A 19,612-nucleotide genomic window follows, 5' to 3' on the forward strand; every position below is an offset into this window, starting at 1 on the left:
TCTTGCCAAATTCTGTCATGAGAGCTCTAGCATCATTTCTATCACCAAGGCCATATTTTCCAACTACCAATACTTCTTTGTTTCCAACTTTCACATCCAAATCACCAGTAATTATCAATGCATCTTGATTGCATATTTGATCAATTTCAGACTGCGGAAGTTGGCAAAAATCTTCAATTTCTTCATCTTTGGCCTTAGTGATTGGTGTGTAATTTTGAATAATAGTCATATTAACTGCCCATCCTTGTAGGTGTATGGATATTATCCTATCACTGACAGTGTTGTACTTCAGGATAGATCTTGAAATGTTCCTTTTGACGATGAATGCAATGCCACACCTCTTCAAGTTGTCATTACCGGCATAGTAGACCGTATGATTGTCTGATTCAAAATGGCCAATACCAGTCCATTTCAGCTCACTAATACCTAGGATATTGATGTTTATCTGTTTCTCCACAGTACAACAAACTGACAGACACATGGGGGATATATATATACACAGGCACACATACATATTTGTCTCACTGGTTTTTCTCCTCTTGAGAAACCAGATTAAGACAACCACATTGCCTCCCGGAGTGTCGACTATCCCTAGGTGGACCCACCACCAATTTTCCCCCAATTTTGGGGGCCCAAAACAAGAGTATGAATGGATGTCCACGTCTCATATGTCTTCATGTTTTGAAGTTACAAATCAAGCGGCCAAACCATTAAGTGAAATATGTTCTGTCCTTCTACCTTGACATGTAGACCTTCCTAACAACCTGGAGGCCAGGCCATGTCCAGGACAGGCTTGAATTTAGAATTCATGACTCCTTTGAGTCCTGGAGTCCCAAGGAGAGGCTTCCCCAGGCCTCTCCCTTGTACTCCCAGCCCTGGCGTTGGCTCACACTATAAGGGATCTTGCATATTCTTCTGCAGACAGCCCAGCATGCTTGGCAAAACTTTGTTCACACCCTGTCTTAGGCTGGGTTCTCTAGAGAAGCAAAACCAGTAAAGCCTATAAATATATACATAGAGAGATTTATATCAAGGAAACAGCTCATGCAATTGTAGAGGCTAGAACGTCCCAAGTCCATGGATCAGGGTAGAGGCCTCTCCCAATTCACAAGGCCACAGAAGCTGGTGAGCCCAAGATCGGCAGTTCGGAGAGCAGGGCTCCCACTCACAGGTTGTGAAGGTTGATGAATTCCAAGATCAGCAGGCAAGACTGCAAGTTTTCTCCTGATTCACATAGCTGCAGGAGCCGGCAAACCCAAGATCGGCAGGTCAGAGAGCAGGGCTCAGCTCACAGGCTGTGAAGATTGATGAATCCGAAGTTCGGCAGATAAGCTGACAGCTAAAGTACCAAGAGCCAAAGGTGAGATGACAGGAGGCAGCCGTAGGATCCAGAGTGAGCAAAAAGCCAGAATGTCTGCTTATATTTAGATGCAGGCCACACCCTCGAGGAAACTCCCTTTCATCTGATTAGCTACTCACAGCATATTCAATCATGGGAGAGAACACATATAAACATTGAGAATCATGCCCCAGCCAAGTTGACACACAATCTTAACCATCTCACACCCCTTTCCTGCAATGGAGCCTAGAGGTGTGCACACTGGCCACATGGTACCCTCTCATAAGGATGAACCTAGGGATGAAGTCTTTAGGCATGGAATTCTGGTTCCCAGAACATGGTCTAGAAGTCGGGGATGGGGAGTCATGCACAAGCTCTGGGTGGGCACTTTGCAGAGGCCCTTAGTTTCCGCATCCCATGAGGATGGGTACAGCCAGAGAGGCCAGAGCAGAACTTTTGAAGTACACGGTAGGATAGTGGTCCTCTGGCCAGTTCTAAGAGTGACAGAGCCTCTAGTATCTTCATCTCCAAAGGTGTACCATTTCTTCAGCCCTTTGCTGTTTATGGGTTCATTAGTCACTGGGATTCTCTGAGACCCGGGGCTGGAGTTGGTGGTACTTACCTGGACCACCCCAAACTGTCTTGCTAACAGTGACAGCTACTATCCTGTCACATCCACCTGGTGGGCCCATGTAGCACCTGAGGTCTCCTGGTGCCCAACCTCTAGCCAGATAGCAAAGGAGATATGGTGTGGCATGTTTGGGTCAATGCCTCCTGGCTGGGCCTTTGAAGCTGGTGGTGGTCCATTGAAGGTGCACGGGTGGGGGTCTCCACAGAGCACCCCATTGAGCCACAGTGTCCCACAGTGCATGGGGTGTCACAGCTCATGGGGCCCACAGGCATGAGGGTGGGACTTTAGCAGGTGCCTAGGCCCAAAGCACATCTGGTCACAGGTGGCTGGGCAGGGGGGGCCTACAGAGGTCATAGTAGCTGTTGGCTGGACACGCCACACCTGGGGGAGGGAACAGATGACCAGGGGTGGGGGGTTACCATCCTGAATCATTTGGTCCCTCAATCACAGGGAGAAAAATTCAGAGTGGGGTCCATGGCAGGGAGGGGTGCAGGAATGGTCCACAAGATGCTTCCAAAACCACTATTGTTCTTGAAGTGCCATATAATTTTGGGCCACACCTGTGAACCACTGTTATGTGGAGAAGAGGGGAAGGCAGCGTTTACCTAGGCAGAGTCTGGAGTTCGCCGCCTGAGTTCAAATTCCAGCCTCACCATTTCTTCACTGTGTGGCCTGGGGCAAGTTACTGAGCCTCACTGGGCTTCAGTTTCCTTCTCTGTAAAATGGGGACAGTGATAGCATCTACCCAACAGGGGTGTTTTGAAGAATCAACCGTTTAATTCTTTAAAAAAAACAATGACTCGCACAAAGTAAGCGTTCAATAAATGTCAGCTGTTACTATTTTTATTCATATTTTCCTTTAAATTAACTCATGGTTAATAAAATTTCATTTAAAAATGGAACATTATATCTGCAGCCTTAAATGCAAAAATACCTAGGGTGCCAGAAACAAGAGCTGAGGATAAAGTAAAGCAGAGAAAGGGGCTATGAAATGTGAATGAAGGAGAATTTAAATTTTAGATATGGTGACAGGGAAGGCCTCACTGAAGAGATAATACTTGAGTAAAGACCTGAAGGAGGTAAGGGAGGTGTCTTAGTTATCTAGCACTGCTATAACAGAAATACCATAAGTGGATGGCTTTACAAAAGAGAAATTTATTCTCACAGTCTAGGAGGCTAGAAGCCCAAATTCAAGGTGCCAGCTCCAGGGAAAGGCTTTCTCTCTCTGTCATTCCTGGAGGAAAGTCCTTGTCATCAACCTTCCCCTGGTCTAGGAGCGTCTCAGAGCAGGGACCCCAGGTCCAAAGGACACACTATTCTCCTGGCTGTTGTTTCTTGGTGGTATGTACTCCCCATGTCTCTCTGCTCGCTTCTGTCTTTTATATCTCAAAACAAATTGACTCAAGATACAACCTAGTCTTGTAGTTTGAGTCCTGCCTCATTAACATAACTGCATCTAATCCTGCCTCATTAACATCATAGAGGTTAGGATTTACAGCACATAGGAAAATCACATCAGATAACAAAATGGTGGACAATCACACATTACTGGGAATCATGGCCTAGCCAAGTTGACACACATTTTCGGGGGACACAATTCAATCCATAACAGGAGGGTGCCATGTGAATTTCTGGGGTCAAAAATTCCCAGGCAGTGGGGCCAAAAAGGGCAAAGGCCCCGAGGAGGAAGAAGCACACCCAGAGTGTTTGTTTATGTGGAAAAAACACTGAGAAGGCACTGTGTCTGAAGAGAGCGTGCCAGCAGAACATACTAGAAGATGAGGTAAGAGGGATGTAGGGAAAGGGTTGTGCAGATCATGAGGAGCCATGAGGGCCATGGTGAGGACTTTATCTCTTGCCCATAGAGAGACAGGAGCAGGTAGGGTGGGGACAGACAAGGCAGGGAGGACACGGGCCACATCTGAAGAGGGATGGGATCTGATTTGGGCTTGTTCTTTTGCCCTAACACTTGCCACCACCCACCATTCCCTATGTTGTACTAATTTTTTATTGTATAACTTATGGCACGTATAACTCACCGATCAGAACACCAACCCACAAGGACAGAAAATTTGGTCCTACTGTCTTCCCAGCACCTAGGAGAAGACTGTGCACAATACATACCTGCTGAATGAACGAATGAACGAAAGCATTCCCTTTCCGATTCTCTTTCAATCTTTCCATGGACATCAACAGGAAAGTTCTAAGTTGAATGTTAACCTGTCTCAAATGCTGTTATAACACTGCCGTGGAGTTGATTCTGACTCATAGCAACCCTACAGGACAGAGTAGAACTGCCCCACAGCATTTCCAAGGCTGTAATCTTTATGGAAGCAGGCTGCCATATCTTTCCTTCTTACCACATCTTTCTCCTGCAGAGCAGCTGGTGGGTTCAAACCACCAACTTCTCGGTTAGCAGCCAAGCGCTTAACCACTGTGCCACCAGGGCTCCTTTTGTGACACTTACTAATCCCCTTATCACAGAGAGGGCACACTCTGTGGCCAGTGAGAATTTAATGCCTCATTTGTTTTCATTGTGTGTACATATTTTCCATTAATTTCTGTTTAAAGAGAGTGATTAATGGCTTTGTATCTAAGGAGCCCTGGTGGCGCAGTGGTTGAGTGTTGGGCTGCTAACCAAAAGGTCAGCAGTTTGAATCCACCAGCTGCTCCTCAGAAACCCTATGGAGGCAGTTCTGCTCTTTCCAGTAGGGCGGCTATGAGTTGGAATTGACTCAACGGCAATGGGTACATGTTTACGTAAGGTAACAACAATACAGCTTCCTTTGCAAAGAATTTCTTAATTACAACGAGTAAGTCAATTTAAAGGAAAATATGAAGCAAATAATATTAATAGCTGACATTTGCCAAGTGCCTACCATGCGCCAAAGTACTAAGTGTTATTACCTGGGTCAATGATTTCCCACTGTGTGGTTTGTCATTTAATAGCATGTCCACAGGCTACTTGAAAATTGTGTCCTAATGCACAGTAGGATCCCTGGTGGCATAGTGGTTAAGCACTCAACTGCTAACCAAAAGGTCTGGCTGTTCGAACCCACCAGCAGCTCCACAGAAGAAAAGACCTGGCGATCCACTCTCATAAAGATTTCAGCCTCGGAAACCCTATGGGGCAGTTTTACTCTGTCCCATAGTGTCGCTATGAGTCGGAATTGTCTCAATGGCACACAACAACATTGCACAATTATGACAACTCTAGATCAAGTGCCCAGAAGTGGGAGGTGGGATTAGAAAGGAGCTGGGGGAAGCCTTACTTCTGGTTTGAGGCTTGGGTCACATCTCAAGGAACAGGGCTTGGGATGTCCCTGGGGATGCAAGGTTCCAGTCCGCTGAGATGGCATCCTAGCTGGCCAAAGGGTGAGCTCCTGTCAGTGCTGGAGCTGGCAAGAGTGAAGGGGCACATACCGTATCTGAAGCTGGCTTGCCTCTCAGGCATGTGGATGGATGCTGTCATGGACTGAATTCTGTCCCCCCAAAATATCTGTCAACTTGGCTAGTCCATGATTCCCAGTATTGTGTGATTATCCACCATTTTGTCATCTGATGGGATTTTCCTATGTGTTGTAAATCCTACCTCTATGATGTTAATGAATTGGGATTAGAGGCAGTTATGTTAATGAGGCAGGACTCAATCTGCAAGATTAGATTGTGTCTTAAGTCAATCTCTTTTGAGATATAAAAGACAGAAGCAAGCAGAGAGGCATAGGGGACCTCATACCACCATGAAAGCAGTGCTGGGAGCAGAGCACGTCTTTTGAACCCAAGGTTCCTGCTCTGAGAACCTCCTAGACCAGAGGAATACTGATGACAAGGACCTTCCTCCAGAGCCGACAGAGAAAGAAAGCTTTCCCCTGGACCTGTCACCCTGAGTTTGGACATTTAGCCTCCTAGACTGTGACAGAATAAATTTCTCTTTGTTAAAGCCATCCACTTGTGATATTTCTGTTATAGCAGCCTTAGATAACTAAGACAGATTCTGTGCAGGGCGAAGAGCTCACCGAAGTCCTCCAGCACAGCACACAGCACATGGTTTTCTATGCCATACTGGCAGAGGCTGAAGACACAGGCCCGTGTGTAGGACACAGGGTCCTCGTGCCAATGGCACTCAGTGAAGGGCCCACAGCAGTTCACCAGAACTCTTAAAAGCTGCTCTACCAGGGCTTGTCCTGCCAGGGCTCAGTGCCCCCAGAGTGATGCTGGCAGCTGGGAGATCATGGAGACTCAGCACAGATGGCTCCTGCCTCCCCACCTGCCCAGTCCTTCCCAACCAGCCTCCTCCCATCCCTGCCGGCCTCTCCCTGCCAGCCTCTGACAGCTCCTGGTGCAGTGTGATGAACTTTTACAAACCCCAACCCACAGTAGCAAACGGTTTTCATACTGTCCCTCAGCATGAGTAATCATCAGCACATGGACTCTGGAGTCAGCCTTGTTGGCTTCAAGTCCAGCTCTGCCACCTGTGCTGTTCAGTTCCTAGCTACGTGGCACTGAGCACCTGAAATGTGCTTAGTGTGACGGAGGAATTGAAGTTTTAATTTTAATTAATTTACATTTAAATTTAAATAGCTACATGTGGTTAGTAGTTGCTGCATTGGCCATCACAGGGCTAAAGGCTGGGGCGGGGGGGGCAGTATTTCCTCCCTCCTTTTTGAGAGGCCGTAGAGTCTCCCACATTGAAGGCAAGATTCCCACCAGTGAACCACCACTGCCCTCTCTACACACCAAACCCGTTGCCGTCGAGTCAACTCCAATTCATAGCGACCCTAGAGGACAGAGTAGAATTGCCCCATAAGGTTTTCAAGGAGCGGCTGGTGGATTTGAACTGCTAACCTTTTGGTTAGCAGTCAAGCTCTTAGCCACTGCCACAGAGAGCCACCAAAAACTTTGGAGCAGAGGAGGGGAGCAGGATGTCATTGAGAAAATCAGAAAGATCCAAATATGGACGAAGTGTTTAATGGTATCAGGGAATCATTGCTCATTCTGTTAGATGTGAGAAAATCGTGGCAGTTATTTTTTTTTTAATTATTATTATTTGTTTGTTTTTAAAGTACCAATCTATTAGAGAATCATGCGGAAGTACCTGCAGGATTACATGAGCCTGGCTCATGTCTCTTACCACACTGCGTGGCCATGCAGAGTATGAGGATAAATTCCTATCCCACCCAACCATGACTCACCACAGAAGGAAGAATTCCTCCAGTGCCTGATGGTGATGTTTGAACCTTGGCAGACTGCAGCATACGCCTGCAGGGCCAAGCAGTGGATGCAGTCACTGCCCGGAGCAAGACACAGATCACCAACACAGCTGGCATGTACGGATCTGGGTCGATCTGACTGTAACAGGGTGCAAAGGGCCGGCACCACCTCCTGGCCCACACAATCTGCCCCTGGTCATTACAGACCGGACAGTCATCCCCATAAGCCTTGTCCTTCTCCAAGGTAGGGCGGGCCTCGGCATCGTCACTGTAGTTGCTGCACAGCACGCAGGTGTGAGCCTCATAGGGCCGGGGCAGAATGAGGGTGAGGGTGTAGGCGAGGACTGTGCCCAGCCAGAGGCCAAAGTTGGACCGCAGCGTGTACATGACCAGGCTGGGGTTGCCGACTCGCCATTCACCTACCGGGCAGACAGAGGCAAAACAAGGCTCAAGAGAGCAGGAACCACGTTTGTTTGGTTCAGCGTTGCTTGGCACGTAGTCGGTGCTCAAATACATATGCAAGTATTTTAAAACAAAGGGGTACAGACAGAACTTTTATAGTGAATGTCTTTTGTTCTCTACTGCTCAGCATTCATCTCTCCCTTCTCTGTATTTCCTGGAGAAACTTCCCCTCCAATCTCTATGCATGTAGTTCACAGAAAGCTGACTCCACCTCTAACTTCCAGCCAATCAGCTAATCCACAACGACTGGGGCAGAGATGGTCACATGACTCAAGCTGGGCCAATGAGGGACAGCCCTGGGACTTTTCAGGAAGAGGTGCTCTCTGTCCAGTGGCGTTTGCTAGCTGGCGGTCGTCTTTATCAACTCAAGCAGGAGCCGTGTTCTGAAAATGAAGCCACCCCAGAAGAAAAAAGAGCCCAGAAATGGAGACAGATTCCTGACATGTTGTTTGAGCACTTAGATGCAGCTATGCCTGAAGCCAGGGACCTGTAGATTTTTCTTTTTTTTTTTTCACTTTTATAAACCAATAAATCCATCTTCCCCCTTTTCTTTCTTAAGCTGGTTTGAGAGGTGTTTCTGTTGTTTTAAACCAAATGGGTTCTGATGGATACAGACAGAAAAGGGATATATCTGAGAGTAGAAGTAAAAATGTGGACACGTTGTAGGGAAAATAAATTTTCCCCTTGGAGCTGTGGTTTTGGTGAGGGGCTGAGATTCCTAAAGCTGACATGCCTCCCAGAGCTGTGTATTTAGCTTTGCTATACCTAGGCTGTCCGTCTGCAGGTTCTCCTGGGTCCCATTCACCTGGATAGATACCTCTGAGATGAGGGTGATGGGGCTGCTAGGCATGTTCTTCTTTCCCATCCCTACTCTGAAGAAGGGCAGTGAGCTGGGGGAACCACAGAATTCAGCAAAGACAGAGGCACAGGTACCTGAGAACTCACAGGCCTCTTGTTGAGGGAGGTGACATGTGAGTGCCCAGATGCCTGGCAGGTGCCGGAGGTGAGAGGATGGCACCTGAAGATACTGCTCAGGGCCCCACACCTCTGCCCAGGCCTGCAGGAGAAAGGGGAGCAGTGCACAGTGTGGGTGGAAGAATTGTTCACAATGCTCCCCAGCCCAGAAAGCCTCTCCTGCCAGGTGGTACCTGCCCCCCTGGAGCAGCTGCACTGGGCAGAGGGCATGCAGTCAGTGCCGCTGAGCACAAAGCCTGGGTCACAGTGGCAGCCTTCCTGGAAGCTGTTGGGCAGGGCAGGCTCAGCACAGGAGCTGGGACACAAGAGCTGCAGAGCTCATGGTGGCTATAGGGAGGGCAGGCCCCCTCCGGAGGAACACAAGCCAGGCAATGCAACGACATCAACTCACTGCCCCAAGATCAAATTCTGTCCCTGTTATCTCACCAGGGAGCCCTGGTTAAGGGCTCAGCTGCTAACCAAAAAGTCAACAGTTCAAATCCACCAGCCGCTCCTTGGAAACCCTATGGGGCAATTCTACTCTGTCTTATAGGGTCACTATGAGTTGGAATCAACTCCACAGCAACGAGTTTTTGGTTTGTCTCCCCAGATCCCAGAGCAGAGCAAGCCTCAATGGATATTTGTTGAAAGAATCCATGAATGTGTTGAAGCCCTTCTCTGCAGCATTTATTTGTTCAACCTTGACTAAGCCCATTTCTAGGGGTTGGGGACACAGCAGTGATCAAGGCAGAAAACAACACCTACCCTCATGGACTGGACATTGTAGAACAGGGGTTGGCAAACTACAGCCTGCAGCCCACATCCAGCCCACCATCTGCTTCAGGACCATTTGCAAGCTAAGAATGGGTTTCACATTTTTAAATGGTTGAAAAAGAAATTTCTCGATACGTAAATACAATGTGAAATTCAAATTTCAGCGTCCATTAATAAAGTTTCACTAGACCCCAGCCACCCTCATTTATTTACATATTGTCTCTGGCTGCTTCTATGCTACACGAGTAAGAGGTGAGTAGTTCTGGCTTAGAAAGCCTAAAACGTGCATTATCTGGCCCTTTACAGTAATGAGGCGCCCTGGTGGCGCAGTGGTTAAAGCGCTCAGCCGCTAACTGAAAGCTCGGCAGTTCAAACCCACCAGCGGCTCTTCGGGAGAAAGATGTGGCCGTCGGCTTCTGTAAAGATTTCAGCCTTGGAAACCCTATGGGGCAGTTCTCCTCTGTCCTTCGGGGCCGCTATGAGTTGGAATTGACTCAGCACCAGTGTTTTTACCGCAAAAGTTTGATGACCTTATTCTGGGGGTGGGGTGGGGATGGACAGTGAACTGGTAAACAAATACAAAAGATAATTTCAGATTGAGAAAGTGGGTTGTGTAACATAGGGTGACCAAGCCTTGGGAGCTGCTTCACGGACCGTGGACAGGGAGGCCTCTCTGAGAAGGTGACATTTGAGCGGAGGCCCGAATGATGGAAAGGAGTCAGCCATGTAGTGACCTGGGCAAGAGCATTCCAGGCAGAGGGAACAGCAAATGCAAAGGGCCTGAGGTGGGAATGAGTCTGGCGTGTTCTGGGAACAGCAGGGGGCCAGCGTGGCTAGAGCCAAGTGAGCTAGAGGGGGTGTGGGAGAAGGGGAGGCCAGAGAAGTGGTGGTGGGGGGCAGCACACAAGGGTCTTAGGAGGAGGTGTGGAGATCAAATTTCATTCCAAGATCAATGGGGAACTGTCTTAGACTGGGTTCTCTAGAGAAGCAAAACCAGTAAAGTGTATAAATATATATAGTTGTTGTTGTTAGGTACCGTCAAGTCGGTTCTGACTCATAGTGACCCCGTGTACAACAAAAAGAAAAACTGTTCGGTCCTGTGCCATCCTCACAATCGTTGTTATGCTTGAGCCTATTGTTGCAGCCACTGTGTCAATCCATCTCGTTGAGGGTCTTCCTCTTTTTCACTGACCCTCTACTTTACCAAGCATGATGTCCTTCTCCAGGAACTGGTCCCTCCTGATAATATGTCCAAAGTATGTGAGATGTAGTTTCGCCATCTTTGCTTCTTAGGAGAATTCTGGCTATACTTCTTCCAAGACAGATTTATTTGTTCTTCTGGCAGTCCATGGTGTACTCAATATTCTTCGCCAACACCATAATTCAAAAGCTTCTATTCTTCTTCTTCTTCCTTATTCATTGTCCAGCTTTCGCATGCATATGAGGCAATTGAAAATGCATATGGTGATTGAAAACATCATGGCTTGGGTCAGGTGCACCTTAGTTTTCAAGGTAACATCTCTATATATCTTTTGTGTATATATATATAGAGAGAGACAGAGAGAGAGAGAAATCTATATCAAGGAAATGGCTCACATGGTTATAGAGGCTGGAATGTCCCAAGTTCGTGGGTCAGGATACAGGCTTCTCCTGATTCACATAGCTGCCAGGGCTGGCGAACCCATGATCTGCAGGTCAGAGTGCACGGCTCTTGCTCACAGGCTGCGAAGATTGACGAATCCCAAGATGGGCATGCAAGACTGCAGGTAAGCTGCTACCTCAAGTCCCAAGAACCAGAGGTCAAACGAACAGGAGCAAGCTGCAGGATCCAGCACGAGAAAAATCCCACAAGCCTTGCCAGAATGTCCGCTTATAGTCGATGCAGACCACACACCCAAGGAGACTCCCTTTCAACTGATTGGCTATTCACAGGAAATCCCATCATGGGCGTGATCATATTATATCAAATTCATCACAGAAGTGATCCAAACATCATATAACTGCCAAACCACTGAGAATCATGGCCCGGCCAAGTTGACACACACCCTTAACCATCGCAGGAACTATGGAGGGTTTTAATCAGAAGTTCAATGAGATCTGACGTATTATTAGAAGACCTCATGCTCAGTGCTGGAGACACTGTGCCTACCAAGACAGACCTCATGCCTTTGTCTGCTGGGGTGGAAATGGGGGAGAAGGGTCACAGACCTGAGGAAAGAGATATTGGAGGAGAGATGCTGAGGAGGTGGGTGGGTCTCCCAGTCTCAGAATTAATAAAAGAGGTCTGGAAAATGAGATGGGGGAGTTTTTCAGCTCAAAGCCATCTTGATTTGGGCATTTAGAGTCCTGGGGCTGGGAAGGGGACCTGCACACTTCCTGGGTCCCATCTGCCTGGAATGCTCCCTCTCAGTCCACGTGGCTCCCTCCATCACCTCCTTTTTCCTTCACTCTTACAGCACTTCTCTCCCACCCCAGGCATCCCTGAGCCCTCTGTGTAATACTGCATGTCCCTTCCCCAGCACTGTCTCTGCACTGTTTAATCTACGTATTTATTTTCACCTTTTCTGTCTTCTCCACCTGAATGTCAGTTCCATGAGGGCAGGAACCGACTGCTTTGTTTGTCTGTTTTGTCTACTGTGGGGTCCCTAACACCTATAACAGTGCCTGGTCCTTAATAGGCGCTCGATTAACCTCAGTCATTGTTTCTGTGAGGTGAGTAATAGCCCCAGAGCTTGTCTCTGGCCTTGGGAGGAGAGTTGGGCCTGGCAGGGCAGAACCCCCAGCCCTCCTGAAACAAATCCCTTCTGTTGGCCTTTGGAACATGCAATGGGCTGCTTCCTGTGCACAAAGAGAAGCTTTGTTTGAAGGAGGATGAATTTGCTTCTCCTTCCAAGAAGTGCATAGGGCTGGAGGGCAGAAGGGAGTCACTGGTCTTAGGGACCCCGGGAACTAGGGGTTCCCAAGCCCTCAGGATAAAGGCCCATTCCTTACCTGTCATTCAAAGCCCCTGGCCCACATCTCTGTCTCACCTCTCTCCATGCCCCACCTCCAAACCCTCCTTCTGGCTTGACTGCCTGCAGCCTCCTATGCTTCCTCCAACTTCTTGCCTCTGGGCTTCTGAAAACATTGTTCCTTCCTCTTGGAATATTTGCTTTTCCTTGTTTACCTGTCTGACTTTGACCTATTGTTCAGGTCTCAGCTCAGCTCTCCCCTCCTCTGGGAAATTTCCACTGATTTCCCAGGCCAAGTAAGGCACCTCCTCTAGACTCCCACACACCCCTAAGCTTGACTTGTCTGAGTCCCAGTCACTCCAGCCTGGGCTTTCCTATCACGGCCCTGAGCACTCTAGGCTATTGCTGTGTAAGGATGGGTGTGTCTACCCCATTGGACTGTGAGCTCCGTGAGGTCAAAGTTCAGGGCTATGTCTCCAACACGGCCCAGTACAGGGCCAGGCTCAGAGTGTCCCCTTCCCACCACTCCCTAGCTGTGTGGCCTTGAGCCAGACCTTACTTCTGTGCCTCAGTATCTGCTCTTCATCTGTGAAATGCTCATATTCACACTACAAGGGTGAACGGGTGGCTCAGGCCTTATCTCAGTGGCAAGCTGGATGGGGGTGGGATGTCCGGGTGGGGACAGGCTGACTCAGGGCTCTTGGAACAATTCTGTGAAACAAGGTCTGTCACCAACAGGGCCCTAGGGTCAGAGCCCTGTGGTTCTGAAGTGGGAACACAATGACATTAGTGCTGTGTCCCTCCCTAATGTGAAGGTTGAAAAATCAATTTAATAATGACAGCTAACCCTTGTAGAGGAGTCACTGTACTGCCAGGAACTGCTAATTCATCTTTCACAACAACCTGCGGACTACTGAATTGTCTTTATATGTCCCTTCTAGCCAAGGTCTTGTAATGCTCATGAAATGGTTGGGTGGGGCTATGCAAATAAGGTGCATGAAACCCTTGCGGGGATTAGACAGTCTGCTAATGCAAATAAAGTGTATGGCACCCGTGCAGAGGTGAAAACCAAAATCAAACCCATTGCTGTTGAGTCGATCCTGACTCATAACGACCCTACAGGACAAAGCAGAACTGCTCCATAGGGTTTCCAGGGAGAGGCTGGGGGATTCAAACTGCCAACCTTTTGGTCAGCAGCTATAGCTCTTAACCACTGCACCACCAGGGCTCCACACAGAGGTGAGACTATGCAAATAAGGTGTCTGTAGCTCACCAAGGAGATTGGTCAGTTTTGTCATCCCGCTAGGCTTCAAAAGAGCCAATGCCAGAGGCTGAGGGGGGAACCTCACTACTATCAAGAAGAAAAGCCAGGAGCAGAGTGCGTCCTTTGGACCCAGGGTCCCTGCTCTGAGAACCTCCTAGACCCAGAAAACAGAGCTGTAACACTGGAGAGAGTAGTGGCACGAGGAGGTAGCAAGGCCCCAAGCAGGGCCCAACGGCAGAGGCCTGCCTGCGGACACAGCAAAGAAGCTGTCCTGATTGAAGAACTGTATTCTGAGTTGTTTCTGTTGCTTCCAAGTTTATCCTGATCCTGAACCATAACCTATTACTTCTCTAATAAACCTCATAATTGTGAATATGGTCTGTGAGTTCTGTGTGGCCATTACAATGAATTATCAAACCCAGCAGAGAAGTGGAGAGTGCCATGGGAGGGACAGCAGGTGTCAGAATTGGTAAACAAGTTGGAGAGTGGAGATATCTCTGACCTCTACCTCACAGGAATCAGCTTTGGCCTCATGATGATGTTGATTCTCCTCTCTCCCCTTGAAGTTAGATGAAGTCTGATGCTACCGTTTTGCACAACTCCATCATTCTTTTTTTAAAGGGGAAACTGAAGCACAGAGAGGTTATAAGTAATGTCCCCAAGATCACACAGCTAGAAAGTGGTGGTTCTGATATTCTAACCAAGGCATCCTGACTTTGGGTTCTATGTTCTTAGCCTCAATACTTTACAGGTATCGCACTGCCTGCTTTAAAAAATGAAGTAGAATAGAAAAAAATGGAATGGGAAGTATGTGAGTGCATGTTCTATGTGGTGATACTTTATATCATGTGTATACATATGTTGGTATGACGAGCCAAATAATGACCCCCGACAGATGTCCATGTCCTAATCCCTGATCCGAGGAATATGTGGCATTATATGGCAAAAGGGACTTTGCAGATGTGATTAAGGTAATGGCCTTTGAGATGGGGGAGATTATCCTGGATTATCTGGATGGGATCAGTGAAATTCCATGGGCCTTTAAAAGTAGACCAGGGAGGAAGAAGAGTCAGAGTGAGGCAGGAGAGAATTGAGGAACGACAGTGACTCCGTCCACTGCAGTTAGCTTTGAAGAAGGAGGAAGGGGACCACGAGCCAAGAAACATGTGCACCTTCTCGAAGCTGAGAATGACCCTCGGATGACAGCCAGCAAGTAAATGGGGACCTCAGTCTGACAACCACAAGGAACTGAATTCTGCCAACAACCTGAATGAGTAAGGAAACAATTCTCCCCTAGTAAGGACTGTAGCTCTGCCAACGCCTTGATTTTAGCCTGATGAGAACTGCGTTGGCCTTCTGACCTACAGAGCTGTAAAATAATAAATTTGTGTTTTAAGCTGCAGAGTTTGTGGTATAATTTGTGATGGCAGCAATAGAAAACTAATACACCTGGGTCCCAAAATTAACTGTATTTTGTACTGTTGGTCTCCTTCAAAAGTGTCTGAAAGACTTTGCTTAATGCTCTTGACAACAATCGCTTGGCAAAGATAGGGGCAGTGGACATTGCCCTTTGGACGCCAGCCAGTATCTAATGCCCGCTGGTAATCACGGCCCAACTTCCGCCGTGGGGTGGAGGCTGGTAACAGGCAGAAGCCACATAGAGAATAATATTCCACTGCCCACAGTGATTAGTTTAGGAATAAGCCAATAAAAGAAAATGAGACACAGTGAGACTTGGGCTGGGACTTCCAAGACCAAAGAGTCTCTCTTTCCTGCTGGGCGGAAACCTAAGTGACGGTAAAAGCTGGAGCTACTATTCTCAGGGTGAACGTCTCTGGACATGGAGACAATTGGGTGGTGTTATGGATTGAACTGTGTCCCACAAAAATGTGTGTCCACTTGGCTAGGCCATGGTTCCCAGTATTGTGTGGTTGTCCACCATTTTGTGATCTGATGTGGTTTTCCTATGTGTTGTAAATCCTATCTCTGTGATGTTAATGAGGTGGGATTAGAGGCAGTTATGTTAATGAGGCAGGACTGAATCTACAAGTTTAGGTTGCTTCTTAAGTCAATCTCTTTTGAGATATAAAAGAGAGAAGTGAATAGAGAAATGGGGGACCTCATGACACCAAGAATGAAGAATCAAGAGAGGAGTGCATCCTTTAGACCCAGGGTCCCTGCACTGAGAAGCTCCTAGACCAGGGGAAGATTGATGACAAGGACGTTCCCCCAGAACTGACAGAGAGAGAAAGCCTTACCCTGGAGCTGGCACCCTGAATTCGGACTTCTAGCCTCCTAAACTGTGAGAGAATAAATTTCTCTTTGTTAAAGTCATCCACTTGTGGTATTTCTGTTATAGCAGTGCTAGATGACTAAGACAACCTCGCAGGTCAGGGCCGTGACCCGTAGAGTCCCAAGACAGGACCAAATGTTTTGTGCAGTGCACAGCCTGTGCCACTGTACACAGTGGTCTTGGATCCAGTTCCCACCCGCCTCCTCTCTTCCTCCCTCACAACAGAAGCCAGGACCACATCAGGTGCCTGCAGGATGTCCATAGCTTGACAGGCCCAGGCAGAGGTGGCCAATGCCTGCCAAAGGACAGGCAGGCTTCTACTGGCTACACACAGCTCCTCGGCATAGCTGTCCATGAACGGGCCCACAGGGAGGGTCCTGGCAGAGGATGCAAAGGGGCCTGTCAGCTCTCAGAGCCGCCTGCAGGCATCAGGGCCTGTGTACTTGGCCTTCAGGTAGACTGGGCAGCCTGGCCATTCTGAGCCGCAGGGCCTCGCCTCCTGCCAGCTGGCCTGGAATGGCCCAGGCTCCAGCTGGGGCATTCCAGAGGAAGCAGGGAGTCTTAGTCATCTAGTGCTGCTCTAACAGAAATACCACAAGTGGATGGCTTTAACAAAGAGAAATTTATTCTCTCTCAGTCCAGTAGGCTACGAGTCCAAATTCAGGGCATCAGCTCCAGGGGAAGGCTTTCTCTCTCTATCGGCTCTAGAGGAAGGTCTTTGTGATGCATCGGTCTTCCCTTGGTCTGGGAGCATCTCACTACAGGAACCTCTGGTCCAAAGGATGTGCTCTGTTCCCAGCACTGCTTTCTTGGTGGGGTGAGGTTCCTGTGTCTTTCTGCTCATTTCTCTCTTTAATATCTCAAAAGAGATTGGCTTAAGACACTATCTAATCTTGTAGACCTCATCAGTATAACTGCCACTAAATCCATCTTATTAGATCATAGAGATTGAATTTACAACACATAAGGAAATCACATCAGATTACAAAATGGTATGCAATTATACAATACTGGGAATCATGACCCAGCCAAGTCAACAGATATTTTGGGGGAACACAATTCAATCCATGACACAGGGCTTCAGACCCACACAGACCCCCAGTGATGGTGACCTCAGCTTCCAATACCATGAGTTCCAAATGCCCATCCTGGATCCACAGTTAGATACCTGTGTCCATGGCCAGGAGGGTAGCTGAGCCCTGTGCATGGATAGCCAGTGAATGGAGTGGGACAGAGGAAGCATTTACCCACTCACTTCTCTGGACACTATACAGTGCTGGGGTCAGGGGGTGTCTTGGTTTATCTAGTGCTGCTATAACAGAAATACCACAAGTGAATGGCTTTAACAAAGAGAAATTTATTCTCACAGTTTAGAGGGCTAGAAGACAAAATTCAGGGCACAAGCTCCGGGGGAAGGCCTTCTGTCTTTGTCAGCTCTGGAGGAAGGTCCTTGTCGTCAAACTTCCCCTGGTCTAGGAGTTTCTCAGCACAGGGACCCAGATCCAAAGGATGCACTCTGCTCCCGGCTCTTCTTTCTTGGTGGTGGGAGGTCTCTCTCTCTCTGCTGGCTTCTCTCCCCTTTTATCTCTTGTAAGATAAAAGGTGATGCAGGCCACACCCCAGGGAAACTCCTCTTACATCAGATCAGGGCTGTGACCTGAGTAAGGGTGTTGCACTGAGAGGCATTGAGAGGTCTAGGGCTATGACCAGGCGGACGGTGACCGACCAGGCCCTGGGAGATACAGTCTCTGCCTGTGACCGTCTGTGACTTGACGAGTCCAACAAATGATTCACTATGTGCCCACCATTTATCCATCTGACTCCTTGTCTTCTGTCCAATTACCTGTTCTCTTCTTCCCAATATCATTCTGTCTTGGTTTTTTCATCAACCTGACATTCTCTCTGTCCCTCTACCCAACCATCCTATCTTCCTATCCATCTGTCTATCCATCTGCCTGATGGTCTGTCTGTCCGTTTGTCTGCCTGTCAGTCCTTGATGGTCTGTCTGTTTGTCCATCTTTCTGCCTGTCTATCTGGCTACCTGACTATCTGCCTGTCCACTTGATTTTCTGCCCAACAGTCTCTTTGACAGTCCCTGTGACTGCCCATTCATCGTTTATATATATATATATGTATATCTATATAATTTTACTTATTTTGTTGTTGAGAATATACACAGCAAAACATACACTAATTCAACAGTTTCTACATGTACCATTTAGTGACAACGATTACATTATTCAAGTTGTGCGACCATTCTCATCTTTTTCTGAGTTGTTCTTCTCACATTAACATAAATTCACTGCCCCCTAAGGTTCCTATCTAATCTTTCGAGTCACTGGTGTCAATTTGATCCCATATAGATAGTTCTTAAAAGAGCATAATGCTCAAGGCAGACATTCTTTACTAGTTAAGCTAAACTACTGTTTGGCTTTAAGAGGATTTCAGGGGATATGTTTGGTTTAGGGTTTAAAGATGATCTCAGGGCAATAGTTTCAGGGGTTCATCCTACCTTCATGGCTCCAGGAAGTCTGGAGTCCATGAGAATTTGAAATTCTGTCCTGCATTTTCATCTTCTGATCAGGATTCTTCTATGGAATCATTGATCAAATGTTCAGTAATGGTAGTCGGGCACCATCCAGTTGTTCTGGTCTCATGGCAAAGGAGGCAGTTGTTCATGGAGACAATTAGCCACACATTCCATATCCTCCTCCTACTCCTGACTCTCTTTCTTCCTCTGTTGTTCCAGGTGAATAGAGACCCATTGATGTGCCTTGGATGGCAGTTTGCAAGCTTTTAAGACCCCAGGCACTAACCGTCAAACTACGAGGTAGAACAGAAGCACTATGTTATTAGGCCAATTAACTAGGATGTCCCAAGAAACCATGACCCTAAATCTCCAAACCAAGAAACCAAATCCCGTGAGGTTTTTGGCTTTATATAAGCAGCATCAGCAGCTATTCTTTGTTGCTGTTTTTTTGTCATTGTTGTAAATTTATTTATCACACAACTTTTGCCAATTCAACTTTTTACAGGTTTATAATTTACTGACGGCACTTATAATGATCATCTGTGCAACCCTATCCTTAATCAATGCAATTTCTCCATTACCATAAACTCAGTACTCCACAAACAATAAACCCCTCTTCCCCCTCCCTCCACTAATAAACTTTGGTCTCTATACATTTGCCTTTTCTTGTCTTTTTATGTAAGTGAGGTCATCCAATATTTGTTGTTTTGTGATGGACTTATTTCACTTAGCATAATGTCTTCAGGCTCCATCCATATTGTAGCATGTATCAAGATTTTGTTTGTCCTGCTGGCTGAGTAGTATTCCATTGTATTATACAGCACATTTTGTTTATCCATTCCTTTGATGATGGGCATTTAGGTTGTTTCCACCTTTTGGCTACTGTGAATAGTGCTGCTATGAACATTGGTGTACAAGTCTCTGTTTGAGTCTTTCAAGCCTTTTGGGTATATACCTAGCAGTGGAATTGCTGGGTCATGTGGTAGTTCTATTTCTAGTTTTTTTGAGGAACTGCCACGTTGTTTTCCACAACGGCTGTGCCATTTTGCATTTCACCAGCAATGGCAAGTGTTCCAACTCCCCACGTTATTTTCTGTTTTTTGTTTTTTGTTTTTTTAATCTTAGCCATCTTAGTGGGAGTGAAATGATATCTCATTGTGGTTTTGATTTGCATCTCTCGGATGTCTAATGATGCTGAGCATCT

Source organism: Trichechus manatus, unplaced genomic scaffold (genome assembly GCF_000243295.1).
Source record: "Trichechus manatus latirostris isolate Lorelei unplaced genomic scaffold, TriManLat1.0 scaffold00207, whole genome shotgun sequence".
Taxonomy (NCBI): Eukaryota; Metazoa; Chordata; class Mammalia; order Sirenia; family Trichechidae; genus Trichechus; species Trichechus manatus.